The sequence below is a fragment of the Mesocricetus auratus genome, unplaced genomic scaffold, assembly GCF_017639785.1.
Source record: "Mesocricetus auratus isolate SY011 unplaced genomic scaffold, BCM_Maur_2.0 Super-Scaffold_100010, whole genome shotgun sequence".
Taxonomy (NCBI): domain Eukaryota; kingdom Metazoa; phylum Chordata; class Mammalia; order Rodentia; family Cricetidae; genus Mesocricetus; species Mesocricetus auratus.
In genome coordinates, this window is record NW_024429194.1 from 23635232 (window position 1) to 23651890 (window position 16659).

At 47.0% G+C, this 16659-nt stretch overlaps 1 protein-coding gene across 1 annotated transcript in view; it reads left to right on the forward strand.

The window, feature by feature from the left end:
- Nmur1 (neuromedin U receptor 1) overlaps positions 1 to 16659 on the forward strand; it is a 39743-nt gene that overhangs the window by 7620 nt on the left and 15464 nt on the right. The window lies entirely within an intron of this gene.

A 16659-nucleotide genomic window follows, 5' to 3' on the forward strand; every position in this document is an offset into this window, starting at 1 on the left:
CAACATGGGGCTGGAGAAATGACTCAGAGGTTAAGAGCACTGGCTGCTCATCCAGAGGTCCTGAGTTCAATTCCCAGCAACCACATGGTGGCTCACAACATAGCTCAAAGGGTCCGTGGACATTTGTAGCAGTGCACAGGGCCCCACGATCAGGATGTCAGAAGACCGAGGTTGGGTCTGCAGGTGACGGCCTTCTCCTTGCGTCCTCCTGACACCTTCTCTTCACGTCTCCTGTCTTCCTGCCAGCCCCTCTTCTTCCCTCTCTCCTCGTCGCCCCTCCAAATTCTCTCCACTTCCTTCCACTCCCCCCACTTCTACTTTCTTAGTTTTGATATTCTGAGACAAGGCCTTATGTTGCCCAGGATAGCCTCAAATTCCTGATCCTTCTGCCTCAGCCTCCTGAGTGCTGGGATTACACAAGTGTACCAGCATACCCAGCATACTCTCCTAATGACAGCCCTGTTAAATTTACCTTAGTCGCCTCTAACTACAGTGATGCCGGGTATTGGAGCATCAGTATAAGTCATAGTATGCTACTTTAGGGGGTCCAGTTCCATCCGGAACCTCACTTCAAAGGAACTGGTGACCCTCCCAGATGCATCTGAGAAAAATACATTTGCGGGGCGGTGGTGGCACACACCTTTAATCCCAGCACTCGGGAGTTCGAGGCTAGGCTGGACCGACAGCCTCCAAAACAATACAGAGAAATCCTGTCTCGTAGAACCAAAAAAAAAAAAAAAAAAAGAAAGAAAGAAAATACATTTAATTTTTCTTGAACTTATTCTTTCTCTCTCTCTCTCTCTCTCTCTCTCTCTCTTTGGGGGTTTTTAAGACAGGGTTTTGCAGTATTGTTTTGGAGCCTGTTTCTGGAACTCACTCTGTAGACCAGGCTGCCCTTGAACACCCAGAGATCCACCTGTCTCTGCTTCCCAAGTGCTGGGATTAAAGGTGTGTGGCACCAACGCCCGGCTACTTGAACTTCTTGAGACAAGTGAACTACCGATTGGCAGTTGTCTGTCATCGATCCTGTCCATACATGGATGTCCTTGGCCCGGGCAGAAGAGGAGAGCCTGTGATAGACAGTTTTTCTCCATCTCCTTGATGAGCACACCATCATGGACTTCCAGGGGACAGCAGGAGACAGAGCAGGGCAGTGCCACCAAAGCGTTTGTTCTCCTGGTCTTGGCAATTCTTGCTCCTTTTTGTGTCCAGTTATCAAAAGGAAGTCTGAGCTGTTTGATGATGAGGTAAATGTGTCCCAGTTTGTCCTATCACCCAGGTCACAAGTAGATACGTGTGGATACTGGGACCTGGACCAACTAGCCCCACCCAGCCTACAGCGTGGAAACTTGTGTGGAAACAGATGAGACCAGCGGGAGATTCCGGCCAAGCCCAACCCAAGTACAAGCTCAGGATGGGTCTAGGGTGTGGCTTCGTGGCAGAGCAGTTGCCTAGAATGCCCAAGCCCCTGGGCTCCCTAAATCTTTTTTTTTTAAGCCCCAAGGCCAAAGATAGATAGGATACTTTTTAAAAATTTACTGTTATTTCATGTACATTGGTATCAGATGCCCTGGAACTGAAGTTACAGACAGTTGTGAACTGCTGTGTGGGTGCTGGGAATTGAACCTGGGTTCTCTGCAAGAGCAGCCAGTGCTCTTAACTGCTGAGTCATCTCTCCAGCCTCCCCCACCTCCACTTTAAACAAAAACCACAGCATCTCACAAGTGAAATATTCCCGTCCTAGTTAGCTCTTACTGTCAATCTGACGCAGCACAGAGTCTCAGTTGAGAGTGGCCCAGGTCAGATTGGCCTGTGGACGTGTCTGTAGGGGACTGCCCAGATTGTTGATTGGTAGAGGAGGGCCCAACGCTGAGTGACACCATTCTCTGAGCAGGTCATGTGATGTATAAAAAGCTATTGAAGCTATTGAAGCTTAGGTCTTTGAGTGAACCAGCAACTGAGTTCCTCCATGATTTCTATCTTTTTTCTGCTTTGGGTTTTTTGAGACAACCTGGAACATGTTATGTAGCTCAGACTGCCTCTGCCTCCTGAGTCCTGGGATTAAAGATGTGCGCCACCATGTCCAGCTCCTCTGGGGTTTTTGTCTCAGGCTCCTGGCTTGTTCCCAGCTTGGTTTCCCTCAGTGATGGACTCTAACCTGTAAACTGAATTGCTTTTGGTTAGTTAGTGTTTTATCTCAGCAGGAAATGAAACTAGAGCAGTTCCCAAACCTCAAAATCCAAAACTGTTTGAGGCCTGACATGATGCCACAATTAAGAAATTCCAGCCGGGCGTTGGTGGCGCACGCCTTTAGTCCCAGCACTCGGGAGGCAGAGGCAGGCGGATCTCTGTGAGTTCGAGGCCAGCCTGGTCTACAGAGCAAGTTCCAGGACAGCCTCCAAAGCCACAGAGAAACCCTGTCTCGAAAAAAACCAAAAAAAAAAAAAAAAAAAAAAAAAAGAAATTCCAGGCCTGACCTCACGTGGTGGGTCACAGTCAAAATCAGGCTTTCTAAACTGGGTGGTGGTGGCACATGCCTTTAATCCCAGCACTTGGTAGGCTGAGGCAGGTGGGTGAGTTTGAAACCAGCCTGGTCTACAGAGCAAGTTCCAGGACAGCCAGGGCTAACACAGAGAAACCTGGTCTAGAAACTCCCCACCCCAATTAAAAGAAAAATTTTACATCGGACAAATGGCAACATTTTCCTAATCTAGTTGAGACAGCACTAGTGTCAGGGATGGCTTAGGGGAGCATTCAAGGTGCCTGAACCATCTAGCACAGCTCTCTGCTGCCTCCTAGTGTTGTTTTGTGGCATTTCAGGAGCTCAGCATGGATGTCTATGCCTGGCTGGTCCCTCAGGACTGTCTGAGCCCCAGGTCCCCAATGCAGGATGAACATGAGGTTTGTGCTCTGTACCTCATTTACCCTGAACTCCCAAAACTAGTTACTGCTCAAGGTGTCCAGTGTCAAGAGAACATAGGTCATTAGTAACCCCTGTGGCTTCTGGGAAAATTTTATTTTGGGGTCCCATCAACATCATATTAGAAATACTGAAGGTCAGCAAATCTGACATGGTGGTGGAAATCTGTTATCCCAGCATTTGGCGGGTGAAGGCAGAAAGACAAGGAGTTCAAAGTTAGCCTTGACTACATGGTGAGTTCTAGGCCAGCCTGGGCTATATGAAACACTGTCTTTAAAAAAAAAAATACAGAAACAGGCCTGATAGTGGTGGTGCACGCCTTTAATCCTAGCACCTGAGAGACAGAGGCAGGCAGATCTCTGCGTTTAAGGTCAGCTTGGTGTACAGTGTGAGTTCCGGGACAGCCAGCGCTATGCAGAGAAGCCCTGTCTCAGAGGTGAAGGAATGTGGGGGTGGGGGTGGGGGTGATAGGGAGCTAGCACGGTCACTCGGCAGTTAAGCACTTGCAAAGGACCTGGGTTCAATTCCCAGCACCACATGGTGGTTCGCTCTAGTTCCAGGCAATTCAGTGCCCTCTTCTGGCCAGAGAGGCCCAGGGCCCAGGGTACGGATGACCTGGGGGTATGAGTGGGGAGATGAGGTGGGAGGCGGCTTGTGGGGCTTCTTTTAGGGAGTGTGGGTGGAGGGAAGTTCAGGGTGCTGGGTAGAGACTGCTTTCCTTAGGGCACTGGGACCAGCAGGCTGGCAGGGCTGTGGTAGGGATTCACAGTCACGCAGAGGGAAGCTACCTGCTGGGCCTCGGGTGTGTCCAGGAGACTGACAACATCAGGGGCTCTGTGGGCAGGGGTGGTGACCCGGGAAGACAGGGTGCCTGAGAGGTGCTTGTCGCAACAGAATTTCTTCACAGTTCTGAAACAAGTCCAAGACAAAGGTGTGTGCAGGATTTCTTTCCTCTGAGTCCCTGGCTTGGCAGCCTACGGTCTTCTCCCCAAATCCTCCCCAAGTGCCGGTTTCCTAAGCTTGTGTGAAAGGGTCCCTCTATACTCAATTTCAACTCACCCCATGACCTCATTTTGCCTTAGTTATCTGTTCAAAGATCCCAGCCCCAGACAGTCAGTACCTAAACTTCAGGTTTTAGCTTATACTTTTGGGGACTCAGCAATTTAACTCACAGCAGGGAACAGACATCTGTGTGCGGCCAGGGAGACAAAATGACACACACCCACATAACGGAAGAGATGGTGTCCAACACATTGCTAAATTGTGTGTAATAGACCAGAAAATAAGATTATATCTATGTTGAGGATGCCGATAAGAGTAAAATAATTTTTAAGACTTCGAGTCTAAGCGACTGGCAGGAAATGGCTGGAGGACAAGAATATAAAGAGTAAGTGATGAGAGCCGAGCGTGAGAAGATGCGGGAACAGATCAGGGGATTTGTAGCCAGATGTTGGCCTGCAGGCCACAGGTTCCCGGGTCACACCCAGAGAGAGAATTCCCAGGCAGAGCACCTTCACTGGAACTGAACTCACAAAGGGTCAAAATGAGAAAAGCCTAAGAGACAAATAGAAAGATCAGAGCCTCCTAAGGGATAGAATTCATAGAGAAGTCTAAGAAACGGTTCAAATTAAAACAACATTTTAATGTATATATGATAAAAACAAATAAATTAAAAAATAAAATATATCCACTGACAAAAGCAAACATTATGCTAGCTCTTGGTACATACTGGGTCCTGTTTTAAGTGCTTTGTATTTTCCAGAGAACACTGCTACAAAAGACAATGGTGGTAGGCATTGGCATGTTCTGTCTTTGGCTGTGAGCCTTTAACTGCTGAGCCATCCAGCCCCGTTGGCATGTTCTAAATTATTATTATTTCATTGTTTTTTCCGAGACAGCAGGGTTTCTCTATATTGTTGTGGAGCCTGTCCTGGAACTCATTCTGTAGACCAGGCTGGCTTGAACTCACAGAGATTCGCCTGCCGCTGCCCCTCCCCCCCAAGTGCTGGAATTAAAGACGTGTGCCACCAACACCCAGCTCTAAATTTAAAGATTCTATTATTATTGTTATTTTGCTTTTTTGAGACAGGGTTTCTCTATGTAGCTCTAGCTGTTCTGGAACTCCTGATGTTGACTAGGCTGGCCTTGAACTCAGAGATCCACCTGCCTCTGTCTCCAAAATGCTGGAACTAAAAGCACTCACCACCACTGCCCAGCTAAAATTTTATTTATTAAGACTTTAAGATTTTTTGCCATGTGGTGGTAGTGCATGCCTTTACTCCCAGCACTCTGGAGGCAGAAGCAGGTGGATTTCTGAGTTTGAGGCCAGCCTGGTGTGTAGAATGAGTTCCAGGACAGTCAGAACTAATGAGTGTGGGCTGTGTATGTATGTGCATCATGTGTGTGCCTGGTGCCTAAAGAGGATTTAAGACCCCCTAGGACTGGAGTTATAGATGATTGTGAGCCACCACAGGGGACTCAGGTTCTCTACAAAGTAAGCTCTCTTGACCTTGGAGACATCTCTGTAGTCCCTGGTTCTAAGTTATTTATTTTTATTTTATTTAATGAAGTATAAAGATGTTTCATTTTTTTAAATGCCAACTCCTTGCATAGGGAAGAGTAGCTGCTTCTGTCTCTCTAGTTGCTGTACTGTATTTCCCAGCCTTCAGAAGACGGTTAGGACCATGTGACTCATTCTGACCTATAAGCAGACAGCAACTAGTTCAGTAGTTAGGACCAGTGACTCATTCTGGCCTACAAGCAGAAGCAACTAGTTCGCTTTCTAGGCTGTGGACTCAGCTGCCAACACCATGCCCTCCAGAACTCCAGCAAGATCTCCAGACCATAAGTGACACTGATGACAAAGATACTGGTTCTTCTTGGGGCCAGTGCAATGACTCAGCAGGTGTAGTGAGCCTGTGTTAGCAGTTATGGCGCTACAATACTTCACAGAGACCCAAGCGAAGGGCTAAGGATGTAAATGAAGGCAAAGACAGAGGCTCATTCTTACAAGGAGAATGGCGTTTATTTTAATAAGAGTGGAGCCTTATATACCAGTGGCAGGCATGGTGGAAAACGGCCAAGGTCAGAAGCCTACATTCCCAGGGTCTTCCGGCCAAGGGTGGGCCAAAACCAGGAATTAGCATTTAGACACTAAGGGTGGACAGGAAGCAGGAACTTGCATGCAGGCCTTCCTGGGGGGAGGGGATGGGAAGTGTGTTGATAGATCCTGGTCACAAGCAGGTGAACAGACCCCCATGGGGGAAGGGTGCAACAAGCGGGCACAGGCACGACCGCACAATCCCAGGATCTAATATAAAAGTGGAAGGAGGAAACTAACTCCACAGACACATACACACCATACACAGATACACAAAAACAATAATAAAACAAACAACAGCGATAGCGTTCTCGTTTCTGTGCAGAGACCCTGAGGAAGGAGCTTGGTGTTGTGTCCAGGACTGCTCTAGGAGGTCCTAAGAATCACGACATTGGCCCTTTGTCTTTCTTTCATACGTTCTCATAGTGACAAACACAGTGCTGAGGACTGACCCAAAGGGTTCATTCCTTCCAGACTCATGTTCCACCCCTGAGCTGCATCCCATCCCTCAAGGCTGTGAGGACCTCCAGCCATCACGCCCCTCTCCAGAAAATGAGTACCAAAGCAAGGCTAAGGATAAAGGTAATTCCCAGCTGTCAGCTGTCTCAGTTACCTCAGGAGTTCTACTTATTTTCTCATGGCTTCTGATCGGGAAATGTAGCGATTCACCTGGAAATGAACAAACAACAGACCAACTAGGATCTGTGAGTAAAGATGGAGAGGCCCCTCTCACTGTAGAGGGAGGCTTTTCTGTGTCCTACCCCTTCTGCAGCCATTTCCAGGTAATCACTCAGAGGTTTAATATAAATTAATTATAAATGTTGGCAATAGCTCAGGCTTATTATTAACTAGCTCTTACATTTAAATTGACCCATTTATATTAATTTAAATATTGCCATGTGGTCATGGCATTACTGACTGGCCTGCTGGAATGTTGTTCTTTGCGCAACTGGATAGTGTCTCCCTCAATCCACCCTCCTTTCTCCCTGTATTCAGTTTGGCTTTCTGACCTAGCTATATTCTGCCTGGCTATAGGTCAAATCACCTTTATTTATCAACCAATGAGAGCAACACATATTTACAGTGTACAGAAAGCCCACTCCCCTTTCTGTCTGATCAAAAAGGAAGGTTTAAACTTTAACAGAGTAAATTATATGCAACAAAAACAGCTATCAAGTATCAATTACAATGTCCTATTTGTATTTGGTTAAATTAAAGAAAATACCCTATCATCTATCCTGTCTTTGTGAGTCCAAAGTTTCATATCTAATTAAATTTTTTTGTTTTTCTAATTAATTTTTATCATAACTAAGGAAACCTATAATTATAACTATCTATAGTCTCCAACTCCATCAAAGACCCCAGAAGGATATATTACTAAAGTAAACAGGAAGTGCGTTGCAAGCAACTTCCAAAACCCTAGAAATGACAGAGACATCTGGCTGCCTGGACAGTCACCCAAAGTTTTTGTGTAATGTTGGGGCATTGTCTGGCCTTGTATTTGCAAAGTTCATCAGTTGCTTTCCCCTGAGTCCTGCAGAATGTCTGGCAAATCTTCTGTGAAGCAGGAACTTTGAAGGACAGTTCCACCTTGTTTTGGCAAAGTTCAGCAGTCTTTTCCTTGTGTGTCTTGCGTGCCCAGTCTGCACACCACATTGTCAGCAATCAAAGGCAAGAGCAGTTTCTTTGCCCAGTGGCCACCTTGCCACAACAAAAGCAAACTCCATAAGGAGTTTCTTCAGTGCCCATCATCTCTGAGGTAAATTGGTGCTGCCAGAAGCAGATGTGTCTCACTGTCATGAAGAACCTTAGGTCAACAAAACATTATAACAGCCATATTCTGTAGGTCTTTGAAGTGTTTGAAGACCACCTATTTATCTGAAATATACCTCTGTATTACCTTGAAAACCTAACTAACATGAGTATAAGTACCATAAATATGGGTGACTATTTGCCTGTATTTCTTTATTATGCTGAATAGCTTTTAAGGACTAAAACTTCATGTTGCATACTTAAACAAGCTGTATAGGTTTGAGCTCTATAGATAGTACCTTACAGGAAAAGGGCAGAGTCTGGGAGATGCCATCCAGCCGCCCAAGGAACAACATGCCAGCAGACTGGTAATGTCATGGCCATGTGGCAATAATTAAATCAATAGAAATGGGTTAATTTAAATGTAAGAATGAGCTAGTAATAAGCCTGAGCCATTGGCCAAACATTCATAATTAACATTAAGCCTCAGAATGGTTATTCAGGAACTGGTGGGTGGGAGAGAAATATCTCACTGTCCAAGCTTCCCAGTTTAGACACTGGCATTGCCTTGCTTTCTTTTATAGCTGTTTGCTTTTATTTTTCGGGACAGGGTTTCTCTGTGGCTTTGGAGGCTGTCCTGGAACTCATTCTGTAGACCAGGTTGGCCTCAAACTCACAGAGATCCGCCTGCCTCTGCCTCCCCAGTGCTGGGATTAAAGGCGTGTGCCACCAATGCCCTGCCTCTTTTATAGTTTTAAGGTAGTATGTATATAGTTGAAAAACAAAATAAAAAACGTGGCTGGGGAGTTGGCTCAGTGGTTAAGGACACTTGAAGAGGTTGCCTGTTTGATTCCCAGCACACACATGGCAGCTTCTGTAACTCCAGTCCCAGAACTTGCAATACTGTCCCCACCTCCCTGGGTACCAGGCATGTACACAGTGTGTCTACACACAGGCAGGCAACACACTCATAAACATAAAATACTAAAATAAGTAAACATAAATGAAAAAGGTTAAGAGATAAATGAGTGGCGTAGCTGATACCTCAGGAAAACTGTAACGGTTTCCACTTCCCCACCCCCACAACAGAAAGCACCTTTTTCTTTTCGGCCTGTGACAGCAGAGACCTGTATGTACCTCTCAGCCAGCTCTCTGTCCACACTCTTCATTGTGCTCAGTGACAATTTTTTGGCTTCCTGTGGACTCTGGCAGAAGTTGCCTGGAGACTTTTCCTCTATTGCCCTGGTGTTCTGGAACATTTTTCTGTTCTCATAGTTCAGTCAGACAACAGTCTACAGTGGCCCAGTTCAAATTCACCTTGTGGACAGACAAGTTCTGTTGAGACTCATGTAAGATGCCTGTGCCGTCCTTTCCAGTCCGCATGCTGGGACAGCTGGGTACTTAGGCCAGACAAGCTCTGTGTAAGCTAGGAAGGGTCACCATAGCTGGGCCCACGGCCTGATGGGTACTGATAAGCTTTAAGGATGAGAAGTCATTCATTCATTTTCATTTATTCATTCACTCATTCACTTACTTTTATGTATGTATATGTATGCACACATGTATGTCTGCATGTGTATTAGCTGCTCCTTCCAGAGACCCTGGGATGCAGACATAAGGGAATGATAAGGACCTATTCTATCTGAGGCAGGAGCATAGCCAGGAGGAGAGTGGTGGAGCAGGCCCCGGCTGCAGGCTGGGTAGAGCTGGCCTTGTGTGAAGGGCTCCTGGACAACTCCTATCAGCAGTGATTTATGGAGAATTCTTTTTATGACTTGTACTTTAGGGTCCTGTGAATGACTGAATTTTCCACTTTTAATGTTTTAGAAGAGCTTTATGGGTCTATTTTTGGTTCTCTTGAAGTTTGGGTGAAGCCAGTGGCAGGATACATTTTCTGACTGAATTCAGAAAATTCCCACTCTGATGCTCTATTACATGAAACGAGAGAGGTTGGCACCCCCACCCCCACCCCACCCCACAGTAGACTGTTCCTGATACTCCCAGCCAGGCTCTGGCACACCCTGACTTCCAAGGTTAGAAGTGCAGAGCAGGGTTCTGCAGGGAGGTGGAGCCCATAGTCGATGCTCCATCGCTCATGCAGACATCTCTACACATCTGTGAGAGCTAGTCCATGGGGTAGACTCTTGCCCCTGTGGGGTGTGAAATGTGCAGGGTGGAACAGGAGGGGGTCCCTGGAGAATCCCTTCACCTCTAGGAGGCCTTGGCTTTTGTTCACAAGACCTTCAGCTGATTGGGTAAGGTCCACCCCACAAGGTCAAAGGCAATCTCTTAACTTAAAGTCAATTCATTGCAGATGTCCACCATATCTCTTACTTACACTATGACAACATCTACTTGGATTAGCATTTTGTTTGTTTGTTTGTTTGCTTATTTCAAGTTAGGGTTTCTCTGTGTAACAGCCCTGGCTGTCCAGGAACTTGCTTTATAGACCAGGCTGGCTTCAAACTCACAGATTCTCTTGCCTCTGCCTCCAGGGATTAAAGGCGTGCACCACCATTGCCTGGCTGAGTGATTTTCTTTATTTTAACTGTCCTAGAACTCAAGTTGTAGACCAGGCTGACCTCAAACTCAGAGAGATCTGGCTCTCTCTAACTCCCAAATGCTGGGCTAGCATTTGCATCGTAATAGGGTCTAAAGCCTGGCCTTGTAGGTACTTAGAACAAAACTAAATCAGTACTATATTAAAAGTTAGATCAATGCATTTCTTTCTTAATTATATTAACATTTTTCTTTCTATGACATACATTTATTCATTCATTCATTGTGTGTGTGTGCGTGTGTGTGTGCGTGCGTGCGTGCGTGCGTGCGTGCGTGCGTGCGTGTGTGTGTGTGTGTGTGTGTGTGTGTGTGTGTGGAGAGGACACGTTCTATGGGAGTCAGTTTTCTTCTAGCATGTGGGGCATAGTAAGGAACTTGGGTTGTCAGTGTCCCAGAAAGTGCCTCTACTTGCTGTGCCATCTTGCGAGGCCAAGACAGTCTTTCTTTTTTTTTAATAAGTTAAAAAAATTAAATTTATTCACTTTACATGTGGGTGTTTTGCTCGCATGTATGTATGTGCACCAACCGCGTGCATGCTTGGTGCTCGGGGAGGGCAGAAGTGGGTACTGGATCCCTGGGGTTACAGGTGCTTGTGAGCCACCGTGGGAGTGCTGGGAGTTAAACTCCAGTCCTCTGCAAGAGCAGCCTGGGCTCTGAGCTGAAGAGTCATCTCTCCAGCCCCCTCTCCTCCCTCGGGTGTGCCCACCAAGTAGGAGTATGTTCACGGAGAAGAGACTCATGATAATAGAGAGAAGGCCTGGTCAGAGGTGCTCCTCTGCAAGCCAAGAGAGGGGCCTCAGGAGACGCTGAATCTGCCCTTGATCCCGAACTTACAGCCTTGCAAAGTGAGAAAACTTCTGTTTGGTCAGCCACCTTGTCTGTGGCCCTCTGTTATAGCAGATGCACCTTTTCTTGGGGTCTGCAGGGTGTGCCTGGCTCCCTAATTTCAAGCTTTTGCTTTTCATTCTTTCTAAAGCTTACCCATGTTCAAAATGAAGCTGGGCATGGTGGCACTTACCTGTAATCCTAGCACTTGGGAGTTCAAGGCCAGTCTCGGCTACGTAGCAAGTTCAAGGTCAGCTTGGGCTACATGGGACAATATTTTTGAAAAGATGAAAGGGAGGAGGCTCAGTCTTCCCACAGACTGCGGAACTCTGTCCGATGCCGTGTGTAGTAAGTAGCCTCATCTGTCTCGGTTTGTGTATTCACAGGAAGTCTCTGTCATAGGGACAGTCAAAATGAGCCAAAGGGATAATGAGATGGGGGGGGTTAAAGGTCACTGACAGGGTTTGGTTATTTAACAGTCCCTGCCACTGTTCCCAGGACTGACAAAGGCAAATCACATTGGCCCAATACTGGCCACATGGGAGTGATTGAGACCAGCTCATCCGTTGTCTTTGGCTTTGGAAGAAGCCTTCTCCTTGGGCAGGAAGCCAATGGAGGCAGTGCTCTGGGCTGGGTTTCTTTTTTTTTTTTTTTTTTTTTTTTGGTTTTTTTTCAAGACAGGGTTTCTCTGTATTGTTTTGGAGGCTGTCCTAGAACTCGCTAGGTAGACCAGGCTGGCCTCGAATCCGCCTGCCTCTGCCTCCCGAGTGCTGGGATTAAAGGTGTGCGCCAGCCCAGCCCTGGGCTGGGTTCCTTATACTTCAGGGCTGGGAGATGGCTCAGAGTGAAAGGCACCCTGCCTTGCAAGTTTGAATTCAGATTCTCATCATCCATGGAAAAGTTGCATGGGGCTGTTTCCTCAGCAGTTGAAGCTCTAGAGTTGGGAGGACTTGGGTGAGCTGTTTCCTGGAGCTCCCTGGCCAGGTAGTCTAGCCAATTGATGAGCCAGAGGTTCAGTGAAGAGTAATAGAAGATACCTGATGTGTACCTCTGGGGTCTGCTTGAGCATGTAGGTGCATGGACGGTGAATGCACACGTACAAACCCACCCCCAAAGGCTATGACTTCCAACCCTAGGAGCATGCAGACCTAAAGACCAGGGAGGAAGTCGTTTGTTATGTAAGTCCAGAAAGCATGGGAGGGGTACAGGAAGCGAGGCCAAGCAGGAAGAAGATGAGATACAGGCGCTGTGCAGTACAGAACATGACTCAGAGTTGACCCAGTGAAGAGTGAGGAAGCTGTGGTTGGTGAGCTATTTTTTTTTTTTTTTTTTTTTTTTGGTTTTTACGAGACAGGGTTTCTCTGTATTGTTTCGGAGGCTATCGGTCTAGCCTGGCCCCGAACGCACAAAGATCCGCCTGCCTCTGCCTCCAGAGTGCTGGGATTAAAGGCGTGCGCCACCACCGCCCGGCTTGGTGAGCTATTTTTAAGACCAGTTTTATTGACATATAATTCACATGCTGTCCAGTTCATCCATCTGAAGTATACAATGAAGAAGTTTTGTTGTTGTTTGGCTGTTATCGGTTTTTTTGTTTTGTTTTGTTTTTGTTTTGACAGGAGGCTCTCTCTGTAGCTCAAGTTGGTCTAAACTATGTATCATGGTCTTTAACCCATGATCCTCCTATCTCTGCCTCCTAAATACTGCAACTACAGGTCCAAATCAGCTACCCCCCTTTTCCCTTTGTTGTTGTTGGTTTTTCTTGCAGTTCTGGAAGTTGAAAGCACGCTGTGCTACATCCACAGTGTTTCCTTTAAAAAAAAAAAAAAGATTTACTTGTTTTGGGGCTGGAGAGATGGCTCAGGGTTAAGAGCATTGTCTGTTCTTCCAGAGGTCCTGAGTTCAATTCCCAGCAACCACATGATGGCTCACAATCATATAAACTTAGATCTGGTGTCCTCTTCCGGTCTGCAGACATATATTCAGGAAGAATACTGTATACATAATAAATAAATCTAAAAAAAAACTAAAAAAAAAAGCTTTACTTGTTTTTTATTTGTTGTTTTTTTTGTTTTTTTTCGAGACAGGGTTTCTCTGTGGCTTTGGATGCTGTCCTGGAACTCACTCTGTAGACCAGGCTGGCCTCGAACTCACAGAGATCCGCCTGCCTCTGCCTCCCGAGTGCTGGGATTAAAGGCATGCGCCACCACCGCCCGGCGGTTTACTTGTTTTTATGTGTGGGTGTTCTGACTGCATATGTGTATGTGCACCATGTGCATGCAGTGCCTGTTGAGGCCAGAAGAGGGCACCAGAGCCCCTGAAATGAGTTACTACCACTTGTGAGACCACTGCTCTATGGGTGCTGGGAACTGAACCCCGGTCCTTTGCAAGGGCAGCAAGTGCTCATAACTGCTGAGCCATCTCTCCAGCCCCATTCAGTGGCTTTTAGCATATTCAAAAATGTGTGCATCTGGTGGTTGTGGCAATACAATTTCATAAACAGTCTCCATTTTGGTTGGATGATGACAATCCCCTAAACCAAAGAAACCTGGTTCCCAGAACTAATCCTAGATTCTTGTTGTCCCTATCCTATCAACCCTTGAGTCACCTGACAGTCTTTTTTTTTTTTTTTTTTTTTTTTTTTTGGTTTTTCGAGACAGGGTTTCTCTGTGGCTTTGGAGGCTGTCCTGGAACTCGATTGGTAGTCCAGGCTGGTCTCAAACTCACAGAGATCCGCCTGCCTCTGCCTCCCGAGTGCTGGGATTAAAGGCGTGCGCCACCAACGCCCGGCTCACCTGACAGTCTTTAACCTATTGAAACCCCTATTTCCCAACTACCCTCAGCAACTGGCAAACTGTTGTCATAAAGGAATTTTCAGCTTCCTTCCTTTTCTCCTACTCCAGACTGTAACTGGAAGATGGGGGTGGGGGAAGAGGGGTGGAGTTGGGATTGGTTCTTGAGCTAGAGATGGCCCCCACCACACATGGGTCTTTTTCTGTCTCCCCCAAAAAGCCTACGCTGTCTCTGAGGATGGGGTGTTCACAGTACGAGCTTGAAGCCAGGTTCTCTGGGTCCTGGCAGGGAAGTGAGTGGGGATCAGGATGAGGCACTTTTGGGGTGTAACCTCATCCCCCAGGTGAGATGTCCTGTCACTGTGGCGCCAGCAGTAGGCTTACTCAGGATTCACAATGTTTCAGGAGGACTGCCTAGCTTTGAGTAGAATTAATAATAAAGAGCAGACAGACTTATTTGATGAGCCCACAATAGGCAGAGGGACAAAGAGACGCACAGTCCCCTCCTCTCCAGCCCATCTTCTGGGTCTGAACCTGAAGGGAGGGTTTAAATATAAGGCAAGAGATTTGCATGAATGCATAGCTGAGCAGTCCTACCGTCATCCCAAGCCCATGGTCGTAGCCACCTGTCTCTGGGTAAGATCATCCAGCAAGTGATAAATTCCCACTGCAAGTCCCTCCCCTCAGGGCTCTAAGCTGATTCTCACAAAGGAAAATTCCTGGGGGAATTCTGATTTCTTCTGTACACTGTTTCAATATCCGTAGCCAAAGGGAGAGATACAGGTGTCTTTAGAACATCTTCATTCCTCCCAGACAAGCTGGTTGCAAGTTGTGAATACATGGTGGATTAACCCTTGCTTAGTCAGAAATCTCAGTCATAGCTAAAGATCAGATCTGTCCCTTGGGGCCTTCAGCTCCTAACCACTTCAACTCTTAGGGGACACTTCATATCCAAATCATAACCATTTTTCTTACCCACACATACATACATACAGACACACACACACAGACATAGGTCAGTTCAAGCTACCTGACATGGATACTAGAATCTGAACTCAGGTCCTTTGCAAGAGCACAAATTACATGCTCTTAACCTCTGAGCCATCTCTCCAATCTCAATGTTCGCTGTCTATCTTTGCCAAGTAAAAATGAAAAGGCAGGAAAATGTCTAATCCAGCTGGTAGCAGCAGGGAAAAATCCCATCCCATACACAGCAGCAGAATCAACAGGTGAAAAATACTTTATTAAAGGTGAAGAAGTGAATTATTAGTGCACACACAGAGAGGGAGAGGGGAGAGGGGAGAGGGAGAGAGAGAGAGAGAGAGAGAGAGAGAGAGAGAGAGAGAGAGAGAGAGAGAGAGAGAGAGAGAGAGAGAGAGAGAGATTGCTTCTGCGCTTCAGGGCATGGGAAGACGGGAGGTTAAAGTTAGACCTCTTCTCGAGGGCTGGGGGCTTTAAAGGTCTTGGATGATCTGGAATGCCTCCTCCTTCCTCTAATTTAGGATGGTTAGTTTAGACCAAGAGAGGGAAGCTGATAGACTCACAACTTTGGGTGAACAAAGCCAAGACCTGCCTAAACTGATTAGTTGTTAGGGGACCCGAATAGCAGGACGAAGTGTCCACCAGGCCTTGGTTCCTTGTTTTTTGTTTTATTTGAGGCAGTATTTCTCTGGGTAGCTCTGGCTGTCCTGGAACTCACTCTGTAAACTAGCCTGGCCTTGAACTCAGGGATCTGCCTCCCTCTGCCTCTGGAGTGCTGGGACTAAAGGCGTGTGACACCACCACCCGACTTTCTTGTTTTGAAACAGTATAGACAGGGGCCTGGACCTCACTGTGTAGACCAGGGTGGCCTGGACCTCACTATGTAGACCAGGGTGGTCTGGACCTCGCTGTGTAGACCTGGTTGGCCTGAACCTCGCTGTGTAGACCAGGGTGGCCTGGACCTCGGTGTGTAGACCAGGGTGGCCTGGACCTCGCTGTGTAGACCTGATTGGCCTGAACCTCGCTGTGTAGACCAGCGTGGCCTCTTGCTTTTGTTAGCCCTCTGTCTTCAGTCTCTCACATCCTGGGATAGTGTGAATCGTTGAGCTGTGACAGTTGGTTATTGTGTGTTAAATGGAATATGCAATCCTCGTTCACATGACTACACACACTTAGTGATAAGAGAATGTTACAGCCGTTAGACTTTGGGCGGGGCAAGCGGTTCAAGAGGACACTGAGATGGTGTATGCGGGAATAAGACGTTTACTGTCAAACTTAACACCATGCATGCGTGCGCACACAGAGAGAGACAACAGCCTGGGCAGGGGCTCCTAGGAGTGCCCCCACCCGAGTCGGACAGCACGACTGGGTCTCTGAAGAGAAACAGAGCCCACTTAGTAATAGTGGAAATCTGTTCCTATAAGTGGGGAAGTTTACAGCAAGATGCAGCAGCCAGGCTTGCTGTGACCCACAAATAATGTCTCACCCAGTACCTGTCAGTATCTGGGAGGAGGGCCTAAGCAGACGCTGGATTCCATTCTTACAGTTGTCAGGATCAGTTTAACAAGTGAGGGAGTGGGGGATCAGAACTACTGTCTGCCAACATCCTAAGAATAGTTAATTCTCCAAGATAATAGCATGCCTGGAATCACAGCCCTTGGGAGGCTGAGGCAGGAGAGTTATGAGTGAAAGACCAACCTGGGCTGCATGGTGAGACCCTGTCCAAAACAAAA